Here is a 12,161-nt window from a genome sequence, read left to right on the forward strand (position 1 = left end):
TATTACTAACGGATCATTGGTACATAATTACCCAACTCACTTACTAAAATAAATTTCTATTGGTAAATGAAATATCAATGTTCATTGCTAATTTTTCTTTATAATTGCATATTACCGACAAATTTTTATCTAGCAGTAAATTCGCACTAGTGCAAGAAGACCTTTTTATGCCATCAAATAACAATGTTTTTTCAAGCCAACGTAGAAAGAAAACACACGGTGGAAAATTTGCAACTAAGGATAACTTTTTAAAGATGGTTAAGCCAGGAACCATCTTCATAAAGTTGTGTAGAGGTAGATCACGACAGTTAAGATAAAGAATTGTCTTAAAAAATGAGAGATGGATAAAATGACGACGATTTCATACAAGAACCTTCGTAAAAAATGTTGTCCTGGACCTTAAACAGGGTTAAACTTTTTCACTTTCCAGAACACACACAAACTTTTTTCCCTAATTCTCTTTTTCATGAGTTTTCATGCATTCGCGTCAGGCAAGCTAACGATAATCAAGAAGTAACTATGTGTCCAAATTTGGCTGACGAAAAATGGCTTTTCTACTTGCTATTATAGACAACTTTGCACTTTTGGTGTCCCATTTTTGCCAACGCGAAATGCCAACATTATGTAGTGATGGTTCATCATATGATGATGTTATAACCACATATGTGTGTATGTGATGGGAATATATGAATTCTCTGATAACCGTAAAGCCATGATGGTTCTTTTACCCATAGGGCTTTGTTGAGTTAGGCTAAAAAGGTTTCTTCTAGCCATAAGTCTTTTTGGATGAGGTTTGTAACGTCCCTACCGGAAATTACTAGATTAAAAAAAATAATTAATATAAGAAAATCAAATGTCATAATTTTATTAATCCCAAACACGAGAAAATTTGAAATATTATTCAATGCGCCATAATTTAAACAAAACTAAGTAATAATGTTATTACAAGTTCCAAAATCTAACAAAATAGTGAAAAACATAATAAAATCCCTAACTCAAAGTCTCACAAGCTAGCTCTCTCTCCGTCGCTATGCTTCCACAACATCACGTGTAATATCATCTGCTCCCGTGTAACAAGTCACACGATCAATGCCAAACACAAACAGAAAAGGTGAGCTTATAAATAAAATAACATACAAGTCAATAGAATAAAAGCAATAACCCATATGACTCATCCTAGTTAGTTCTTAGCTAGGACCTTAATACCCCAAGGCTTTTCAACCTTCAATTCACACCAATAGTTAACCTTAGATTCAGGATTGATGATGCTCACACGAACATGCCTGCTCGTGGTCCTGCCTCTACGAACCTCCCCGCTCGTAATCCTGCTCTACGAACCTCCTCGCTCGTAGTCCTACTCTACGAACATCCCCGCTTGGAGTCCTGCTCTACGGACCTACTCGCCCATAGTCCAACACACGTGATCCACCAGTTACATACCTCCCTGCATGCATCATCTCTCAAGTGTGAGCATGGAACATACGAACCTACCTGCTCATATCCCCACACGAGAGTAACTAGAGATGAACCTCCCCGCTCATATCATCACATGTTCACACCATCCATGAACCTACCCATTCATGGCACAACATCTCTTGATTGAAGTCCACATCAATGCATACAAACAACACACGCAAGTCGATACCTACAACAATATCGCTTGGTGCAGCCTAAGCATCGCCAGGCGAAATGCTTTTGCAGACCGCCTGGAGGGACCTCCTCACCGCTAGGCGCCAGGCCTCTCATAGACCCACTGTTGCAAGTCTATCGCTTGGTGGAGCAAATTCTGCCGCCAGGCGCCGCGCGGTGTAGGGACTCCCCCGTTGGTCCTATCGCCTGGTGCACACACATATGCCGCCAGGCGCTATATCAATAGTGAAACTCAACTAGTTTTAGCACCCAAAATAGTTCGACTTGCAGTCTAAATCACTCCCAAAAGTCCATATATTCACACATCAATCAAGGCCAAATTATTGGTAATCTGCATAGTGATATGGTTGAAGTGCCTATCTTTACAATTATAAGTTCCCTTTGGTTTGTACCAAGTATTCTATCATTGCCTAATATCTCCATCAATCTTAGGGAATAAGACCACCAATCCAGTAACTAAAACTTAGATCACCTAATACTTCACTACTAAAATAATGCCAAGCCTTTCATTCACTACTTTTCCATTCCAAAACTACGCAAATTTGTGATTGATACTTTGCCTTACTAGATTGAAATCTTTAGAAGGTTATAAGTCTATATCCAACAGAAACTCCATCTTGTGTAGCACCCTAAATCTCAATGCCCACTACTATTATCCTTTATTATGTTCTCAATATTAGGTTCATAGCGACTCTCACCTACTTATACTACAAACACACTTTCCTCACCTTTTCATTATGACAATTCCAACTTATCACGGCCTAAGTTTAATATTGTCATCCACTCAGTTTATCACAGTGACCCATACTCCACTCTCGGCCCTTGCAACATCAGAACACTAAGTTGGAAAACTTCCAGCTATCGCCTGGCGGCAGATTATGCACCGCCAAGCGATGTAACAAATCCTAGGAATTCCCCAATTCTCCATCTGTGCAAAAATATATCTCTAAGCTCTCTCTCCACTCGTCTCACCATTCCACTAGGCTTAATACATACGCATATATTGATAAATGCATAATTTATTAGTATGATACATTAACACTCAGACATCGGGATCAATTTCTAATTGACTTCTCTTGAACCCCATCGTAATTCAATGATTACCCTTGCATCCTTGCCACAAAGCTTTGTCACGCAATTCAATCATACAATTTACATAATTAATCATCAAATACGTTAGATACCAACCAATTCTAGGAGTCATAATGACTCTTGCACCAAAACACAACAAAATAATACAGACTACGTCGCGTCGCTTGCGGCAGTTCCTCACTGCCAGGCAGTTCATAGCAGAACCCAAGAAAACTGGGTAAAATCTGATGTGTCGCCTGGTGGCACCTTCATACCCGCAGGCGATTTCTGGGCGAAAACCCAGAAACTACGAAAAACAACGTCACAAGGGATGAATTTTCGTGCAAAGGTAAATGGCAAAGCATAATTATTCAAAAATGAATAAACGCACAAGAGACAACTCCTCTTACTTGGGTTCCTTGCTCCAAATTCGAATTTGGTGTGTGTGTCCTTCAACCAAAACTCTCCTAGCCTTTGGTTCCACCCTAACACGTCTTTCAGTCTCCATTCTCTCTTCAACCAGCACAAATCCTCTGGAAAACCTCTGCCCAAAGCCCACACGAAAATGCAGCACTCCACTCTCCTCTAATTCCCTCTTCTCTCTAATTTAACACCTCCTTAATTACCCTTTACTCCACTAATACGAAAATTAAATAAAAAAATCTACTGAATGGCTATTCAATGATCATTAACAAGGTGTTTTTCAGCCCCATTGACTGCCCTTCTTGGCAGCTAGGGTTCCTTTGCCTTTTCACATCTCCATGCCAAAGGAAATTTTGGCAAAAAAGAAAGTTAAATTTGTTCTTAGCAAGAATGCTCTTACCCAAGGCTTTGTTGAGAAGGTATAGTTGTTGCTTGTAAGTTTATGGAAAGCAAGGGAAAAGCCCATTCCAAGAGGTGTTGTTGCACAAGAAAGGTAGAGTGGTTTGTCATGGGAGAATGTCATACAATTTGATATTACTTGGTGGTCATATGTTCATGATTGCATGTTGTCGTTTTGGAACATGAGATGGGTTGCTATCTTGGTTGAAGTTTTGCATATATTATGTAATCATGCTACTGAGTTCTATGTTGAATATATATTGTTATGCGTTTTTTTTTATTTGTATAGTTCACCGTTGCATGTTTGTGGTTGTAGTTTCCACCTGCGATGATCGTATAACTTGTTTCGTGTGGGAGTAGATGATGATGTAGATGCAGTTGGAGAACCATAATTGTGAAGAGCTCATTGGGAATATTTTTGGGAGCTTTTGTAACATCCTGTTCGGATATTACTAATTTAAGTAATAAAAATTAAGAAATATGATGAAAACCTCATTTATTATACTTCGCTTCCCAAAAAGCGCGGGAAATTTTAAAATAATTATTAATCGGAAGTTATCCAAAATCCATAATTTATGAAACTCAAATACAGTATCCAAATTCACAAATCAGTAAAACATTGTTTACAAAGTTCATAAAAACAATAATCATAAAACTCCAGTAAAAGCTCTCCCCAGCTAACCCTCTCTCCGATGCTATGTCTCATCAGCACCACCTACAACATCATTTGCTCCCGTGTAGCGCATTACATAATCATCGCCAAACACAAGTAGATAGGATGAGCTCATAAAAATAGTTAACATATAAGTTAATAAAAAAGTCAATATACACCCATCTATTTTATTCTAGTTAATTTTTGAGTAAAACCTTAATCCCCAAGGCTTTTCAACCTTCACAACACACAATTAGTTAGCCTCGGATTCAGAGTTTATGATGCTTACACGAACTTGCCCGTTCGTGTTTCTACCTTTACGAACCTCCCCGCTCGTAGTCCTGCTCTATGAACCTCCCCGGTCGTAGTCCTGCTCTAAGGACCTACCCGCCCGTAGTTTAACACACACGATCCACCATCTACGTACCTCCCCGCACGCAGCATCTCTCAAGTGTGAGCACGAAACATACGAACCTACCTCACTCATATTCCCACACGAGAGTAATAGGATATGAACTTCCCCCCTCATATCATCACGTGTTCACCACCATCCATGAACCTACTCGCTCATGGCACAACATCCCCTAATCCAAGTTTCAAATCATAGCATGATAACGAAAACAAGTAAAGCACACTACGCTACACAAGGTACGTACTCAAGTTGGTCTTAGGGATTTACATGTTTCCACTAACCTACCCGCTCGTTATCCAACTCTACGAACCTCCCCGCTCATAGTCCAACGCTACGGACCTACCCGCCCGTAGTCCAACACATGTGATCCACTAGCTACGTACCTCCCCGCACGCAGCATCTCTCATGTGTGAGCACGAAACATACAAACCTTCCTCGCTCGTATCCTTACACGTGAGTAATAGGATATGAACCTCCCCGCTCATATCATCACGTATTCATCACCAGTCATGAACCTACCCACTCATGACAACATCAAGCATATCCTAGACTAGGACCAACACAACAAGTCATGAAAAACATTTCACAACGCACCTTGCCACTACAGCATCGCCTAGCGCAGCCTAAGTGTCGCTAAGCGAAATGGCAGTGCAGACCGCTTAGCGGTTCCACATCACCGTCGGGCGCCACAACTCACAAGACATCCATGTTTCCTACTATCGCTTGACGGTTCACTCTACAGCGCCAGGCGCTACACCAGTAATGTGACACTATTTGTTTTAGGTACTCTAATTCATTTCCTAGAATTCAACCATTAAATTCTCAAACATCCAGAAATCAACATATACATTCATATATTCCATATTACAACATCACAACACATGCATCTTTCAAGTATAAGCACACATTCCTCTCTTTTATAATTCATATATACTTACCTCTTAAATCAATTCCAACACACACTTTATTTCCCCTTCTCATTTTCCCAACCCTTTGCATGCTTACAATTCACATACTCCACATAAGACACAATCAAACCTATATACTTATTTTGCATGCCCTCGCAATTCTATTACATTTAAAGTATGATTATCATGTTCCCATACTTTCCCAAAACCCGTCATGGTCGTGCAACACTCGGTCATAGTGATATCATCAATAGTGGAGTTATTCATACACTTATAACATCATACATTCGAGCTAACATATATAGGTTCATAAATTCAACATGTCTCAGCAAGCACTACCAAAAACATACTCATCAATCACACATTTATATATTTATATATATACATTCACCAATAAAGGTCATACCAGCACTTGAGCACACTTAATCATCCATTAGTAATCATACTATTAGGGAATTCAAACAACCAATCATGAGTGACGTATATCTCCCTCTGCAGGCATCCAATTCTTATCTCCACCATTCAAAGTGAAGAATAACATGTTGTGAATCACCTTCTAAAATTTTACCTAAATCGGACAGTTAATGAACTGGGAAATGCAGTTTTACAAAAACTGCGCAAACCAGAAAAAATGGTGGCACCTAGCGCCCATAAGTGAGGAAGGTGGCGCCTGGCGGGACAATACTGACGTCGGGCGGTTCCTCTTTCGCGAAAAATATGAAAAACAACATTTTTCGTGAATCAGAGCACCATGCATCATTGGTATGGTGCCTGGCGGTAACCAATGTGCCACTAGGCAGTTCCTATTGTTCTAGGAACCCCAACATTTTTCTTTGCACCTGCGAACCTCAACCCATTCACAACAACTCTAAGTTCAACCAATTTATGACTCTATAAGATATGATTCCATCTTTTAGGATTACAATTCATTCTATAACACTTCCCATTCCCGAATTCATTCACATTTTTCCATTTAGATTTGTGTCATTTTTGAAATCCCCAATTCATCAACCCTAAGATAATCTTCATGCAATTTTCTTCTTAGTTAAACCCCAATTCCATGAATTTCCAATGAAATACGATGTTTAATCATTCATAAAGATTAGAACACGATTTATCCTCGATCAGAAAACTCCCAAAACCTAAGAAACATCAAAATCGAGCCAAAAGTGGCTCGCATCGCCTGACGGGTATTCATCACCGCTAGGCCCTTCATAAAACCCAGAAAACTGGGTACATCAACATGTGTTGTCTGGCGGTTCTGTCTCTAGAACCCTCAATTACCCAGAAACAAGGTGAGTCGCCTGGCGGTGATTTATCACCCGCCAAGCAGTTTCTGGAAAAATTACAGAAAACATGAAAATACATGAAATAGTAGAGTACATGCATTCAAATTCTCATACATTTCATACAAATAACAACACAAAATAAAAGGTTCGGTTCTAGCTCCCCTAACCTGGATAATTCTTGCTCACTTGGAAGAATTAGGACTTGTCTTGTGCCACCACTAGTCCAGCCTTGGACTTCTCTCAATGCACTTCATGCTATGCTAAATTCCCCTCAAAATCACCTTTAGACTCTCTCCCTCACTGCCAAATTCGTGTGCCCTTTTTGCTCCATCACTTTTTCTCTCTTTCTTCTCCAAAAACCAACTTAATTAAACCATTATCTAAGCCTTAATGCTTGTTAATGAGATGAAAAAGAAAATGGCTTTGAAGGTGGAGTTAATGGCCATTCAAACACCATTAGTGGTTGCGTCCCCAACCCCCTAGGCTGCCTATCTTGCAGCTAGGGTTTCTCTCCCCTTTCATATTCTTGCCAAAAGAAAATTTGGCAAAAAGAAAGTTTAATTCATTCTTACAAAGGTTTGAACCCACAACCATTCAATCATAAGGTAAGTGCAAAACCAATTCATGTTTTGTGATCATTCATATAATTTTAGGATTACATTATCACTAATCACATCCAAACATAACATTAAAAATAATGCACTTATTAAAATAAGACACAATTTAGCACACATAGAACTTGAACTCAAGTCCTCTCAACACAACTAAGTGCTCTCAACCACTTAAGCTAGTACTTTTCCATGTCATAACAATTCGCATTAAATGCCATAAGGGCTCCTACTACCCACATTTATTAAATAATTATTTATTTAATTATTTAAATTTCTCGGGTCTTACAACTTTTGGGAAGCAAATGATGTTTTCTTTTAAAATAAGATGTAATTGTTTGACTATTTTTGAGTTTGGAACTTGGAAGAAATCGTAATGAGTTTTTTGTTGATGACTTAATCTGGATGGTTTATTTTAATGAGGCTTTATTTTGGAGAATGTAGATTTTTTAAATTAGATTTTGGCAAATGATTTTCGAGATAAAATATTTGTGAAGTTTCCTATTTTATAAGATGGTACCAGAGTTTTATTTTTGAAGTTTTGGTGAATTAAAAATGTACACGTGACATCTTAAAAGAGGTGTTACACACCACAATGCGAGTCTTCACAATATGGACTTGCTTTGATGTTGCTTAGTTTGGCAAAAAAACTGCATCAATCTAAGAGCATATAGATGGGGCCTTGTTATTAGAGGTTTTTCTCTTAATTTTTTTAATAAGTATTATGTTGTTTCTTATTAAGACTTCATTTCTAGAATATTTAGGAAACATCATTGAACTAACTGTAGGAAGCATCTAAGGTTGCAAGGGCAAATGCTTATTTTTTTAGAAACTTCTCATGTATTTGGAAACTAATTGTTGATATTTAGGTATTATTTAATTCTTTAGTCTTGGAAAGCTTTTATTGTTTTTTTTTTCTATAGGTTTTTTTTTGAAGTATTGCAGTAAATACTTGGCAATATGTATGATGACATGGATTTTTCTTCACTTCTTTTATCATTCAATTTTATTTTATTTTGGACTGTTGTAACTTCCATATGCTAGATGCTATGCTTGAATTGATGATGTTCTAGAATTGGAATCTAATCAGGAAGGTTTTAGTGTTTCGATAAATTCTTGGAGGAGGAACTATTGCCTTTTAATTTAGTTGTATGGGTTGATCCACCTTCATATTTGTTGCAACCTTCTTAAGGGCATACACCAACTAATTCAATAGTTCATAAATTAAGAGAGAATAACGTAGGTAGTTTATGTAATGGCCCACTTAACATATATGGTACAATTAGTTTTCTAATTTTATGTGAAAATACATAGTTTTCTATTATTAATTAATCTATTTTAATTTATGAAGCCATCAAATAATAATATTATTTTCACATTTTGTGTATACTTTTAAGCAATTTTTTTTACCATTTATTAAGATAAATTAATGTTAAATGTTTTCTTCAATACACTACAAGAATGTGATAAATTAGCTTCCATAAAAAGTGAGGGTCAGATATGGAACACTATAAGAGACAATCTATCCAACGCTCACACAAAGGTAAAATAGTTACATATTTTAAATTGGGTTAAGTCCACTCTAATGTTACATTAACAATTCTTAAAATAAAATATAACTTACATCATCATTTAATCAAATTAAAAAAATGGGGGAGGACTATATGATATGCTCTTACAACGTGGATTTAACCGACAAAAAACTGAAAAAATGAATAAAAAAAGTTATTAAAGGTGTATCGTCAGCTACATAAATGCTTATTGTAAAGACATGAGAGTAGGATAGACTCACTCTACAATGAAAATAATATAAATAATAAAAAACAACTAAAAGAGTGTATCTAAACAACATGAAATTGGACATAAATAATATTTTGGACTAAAAATAAATATTATGTGTGGGTTAAACCGACAGTACTATAACTTAATTTTGTATTAAAAATTAAATATTATCATCGGTGTAACCGACGCTACAGAATAATAATTCTAAAAATTATTAATACATGTCTTGTGATGCATAAATCGACGCTTGCATTTTATGAATAGGTGGTGTGTGACGCATGCTTTGATTCTATAAATAGAGAGTAAACGACTAAAAGGGTAAAGTTCCCTCTTCATTTTTAATTTGGCTTTAACGAATAATAAATGTAAAAACTACTAATAGTGGTAGGTAGCACACAAACAATCACTTTCATTTTATTGAAAAATTAAGTTCAAAAAGTAAACGAGTAAAAAAGTAAAGTTGCCTCCTTTATTTTCACTTTCCTTTTCGTTTTTCATTCTAAACTCTTGTTGCGTTCTATTATCAGAGTTAGCCCTTGTATCCTCCTTTTTTCGAATCCATCCTCCATTCGCGTTTCCATCCTCCGTTCTCAGTACTCACTTCCATCTTCCATTTTCGAGAACTTTGGCTTTTATCCTCCATTTTGCATTCATTTTGGTAAGTTCTGCTTCCACCTTTCATGTCCATTGCTGCTACTAAGGTCTAAGGTCATAGTAGCACAAATTTGGTAAGCGTTTGTACTACAACTTGTTGCCATTGTTATAAAAGTATTTAGTGTTTGAGAAACTTAGTGTGCATTGAAGGTTTTGCATTTGGGCTAGAGTTTGTCATTCCGTGGATGTAGAGAACGTAAAAGCCTCTGTGTTCAGATCCTAAGGTGAGTTTTTTCTTTTTTTTTAACTATTAAGATGGTGAATTAAAGCCATTGTAGAGTGATGTTTTTACTCACTTATATATTATGAATTGGACCTATCTCAAGTCGATGTGAGACTTCCAACACACCTCATCACTCAGAGGTATAAACAAGACATTAAGTAACGGTCTGATAGTGGCCCGATAATGGGTGGAACAATATCTCCATTAAACAACAAATCCTTGTAGGATAGGTTCTAACAATGGCTTTGATACCATGTTATAGTCATATTGCTTTAAAGAAGATAATCAATTCGCTTAATCATGGAGGCATTAAATATCATTTGCAAATATATTTTGGGCTTTTTTCCCAAAAAGAATGACATGTACACAAAATATTGGGCTCTACCGATTGCCAAAGTAGTGCACAAAGCTAAAAACTAATTTTCTTCCATTGTTTAATTTGATCCTATGGCATTAACTTTCCATCTCCTTCTAGATGATCATGAAAACCATTGCTAGGAACCAAAGTTCCACTAATGTAGACAAAGATAAGTAATTTTTTCGATTAAGTATTTTAGATGTTCTGGAAGGAGACCCAAAAAATGATGTTATAACCCCAAAGACATGATAAGAGGATAAGAGCAAGGAGACAATCTAAAAGGCAACAAAGAAGAAAAAAGAGAAAACCACCAGAAAGACAGAGCGAGATCGACAATAGATTGTAAAGCGTTAATGCGTTAAAGGTTTGTATTAGGGTTATTGTGGATAAAAGAGGTTTGTGTTGTAATTCTTGACCAATGTGGGTGGAAAGCAAAGTGATAAAATGTAGTTGTGAAGAATACAAATGGGGTTTCAAAACTTGGAACACTTTTGAGTATATTCAATAATTCCTTTTGCAAATTTTACTTCATTTGACAATACATGTTAGGAACATTTGTGATATTGATAACTGTACTATACCTAGACGATCCTGGGTAACTACCCGGTCTAAACCGCCTATGTCTAGCTCAATTGTAAAAAGATAGTTAATTAAACAAGACAACACACATGGATGCTCGGGCCGCCTACTCCAAAGAATAACGCATAAGGAAGAACCGTTAACCCCAAACTTAGAAAAGTTCAGCGAGGCCTCTAATTTCGATTCACTAACATAGGTTTTGGGCTTGGCTCAGGCCCATTTAGAGCCTGAACATTGGACCAATGTAACGAAGAAGGCCCAAGCAATAAAAAGGGAAAAATATAATTAATGACTCTATAAATTCACGTGGACCTCAACAATTAAAAGGTACGCTTTCATTAATTCCCTTATATGAGATTTGACTTTTGAGAGCCTTTGTTGACTTGATCGTCAGAGTCCTTTTTGCAGGTAACCCCTTAAGGGTCCAAACTGCCAACATTAGAAGAAGGCACGTCCAAGCCAAGGAGTAACCAGTCCGAGAAGTCAGTGATTGGGGTAAGATGTGATTTGTGTTCCCTAATATTCTGTTATTGTTTCCACAAAAATAATAACAATTTTTAGTTTATTTTTCTTTTAATAATATCCAAGAATTATGATGTTAATCTGAATTGCAATGATTATCTATTTGTTATGATTTATGAGTTTTCATACATATCCATATTGCACATATTATATCCTATATTGTAGTTGTGTTGTTTAGAAACCCTTCTACAGTCATGTATGTCTCTCTTGTATACATATATTTTGTCAAACACATTGTAATTTTGGAGTATTTGAAGGAGTAAGACTCTCTGCTAAGTTTAGGCCTATGTATTGTGTTCTAAAAGAGGTGATTGTGCATTCCTCATTGATCCATTCCTTCTTCGTCAATCCCAAATCCATCCATGCCTGCTTCATCCACCCCTTCCTCATCTACTAATTAGGGGCAAATTTTTAGAAAGTTTAAACCTTCTACCCATTCTATTCCTCATATTGTTGTAAGGGAACATGTGGTTCATCCAAATCCATCCATGCTTGCTTCATCCACCCCCTCCTCTTCTACTGATCAAGGGCAAATTTTTAGAGTCTAAACCTTCTACCCGTTTTATTCCTCATAATGTTGAAGGGGAACATATGGTTCAACGTATTGGATTTAGTGGTTCTCGATTAGCTG

The sequence above is a fragment of the Vigna unguiculata genome, chromosome 5, assembly GCF_004118075.2.
Source record: "Vigna unguiculata cultivar IT97K-499-35 chromosome 5, ASM411807v1, whole genome shotgun sequence".
NCBI classification, from domain to species: Eukaryota; Viridiplantae; Streptophyta; class Magnoliopsida; order Fabales; family Fabaceae; genus Vigna; species Vigna unguiculata.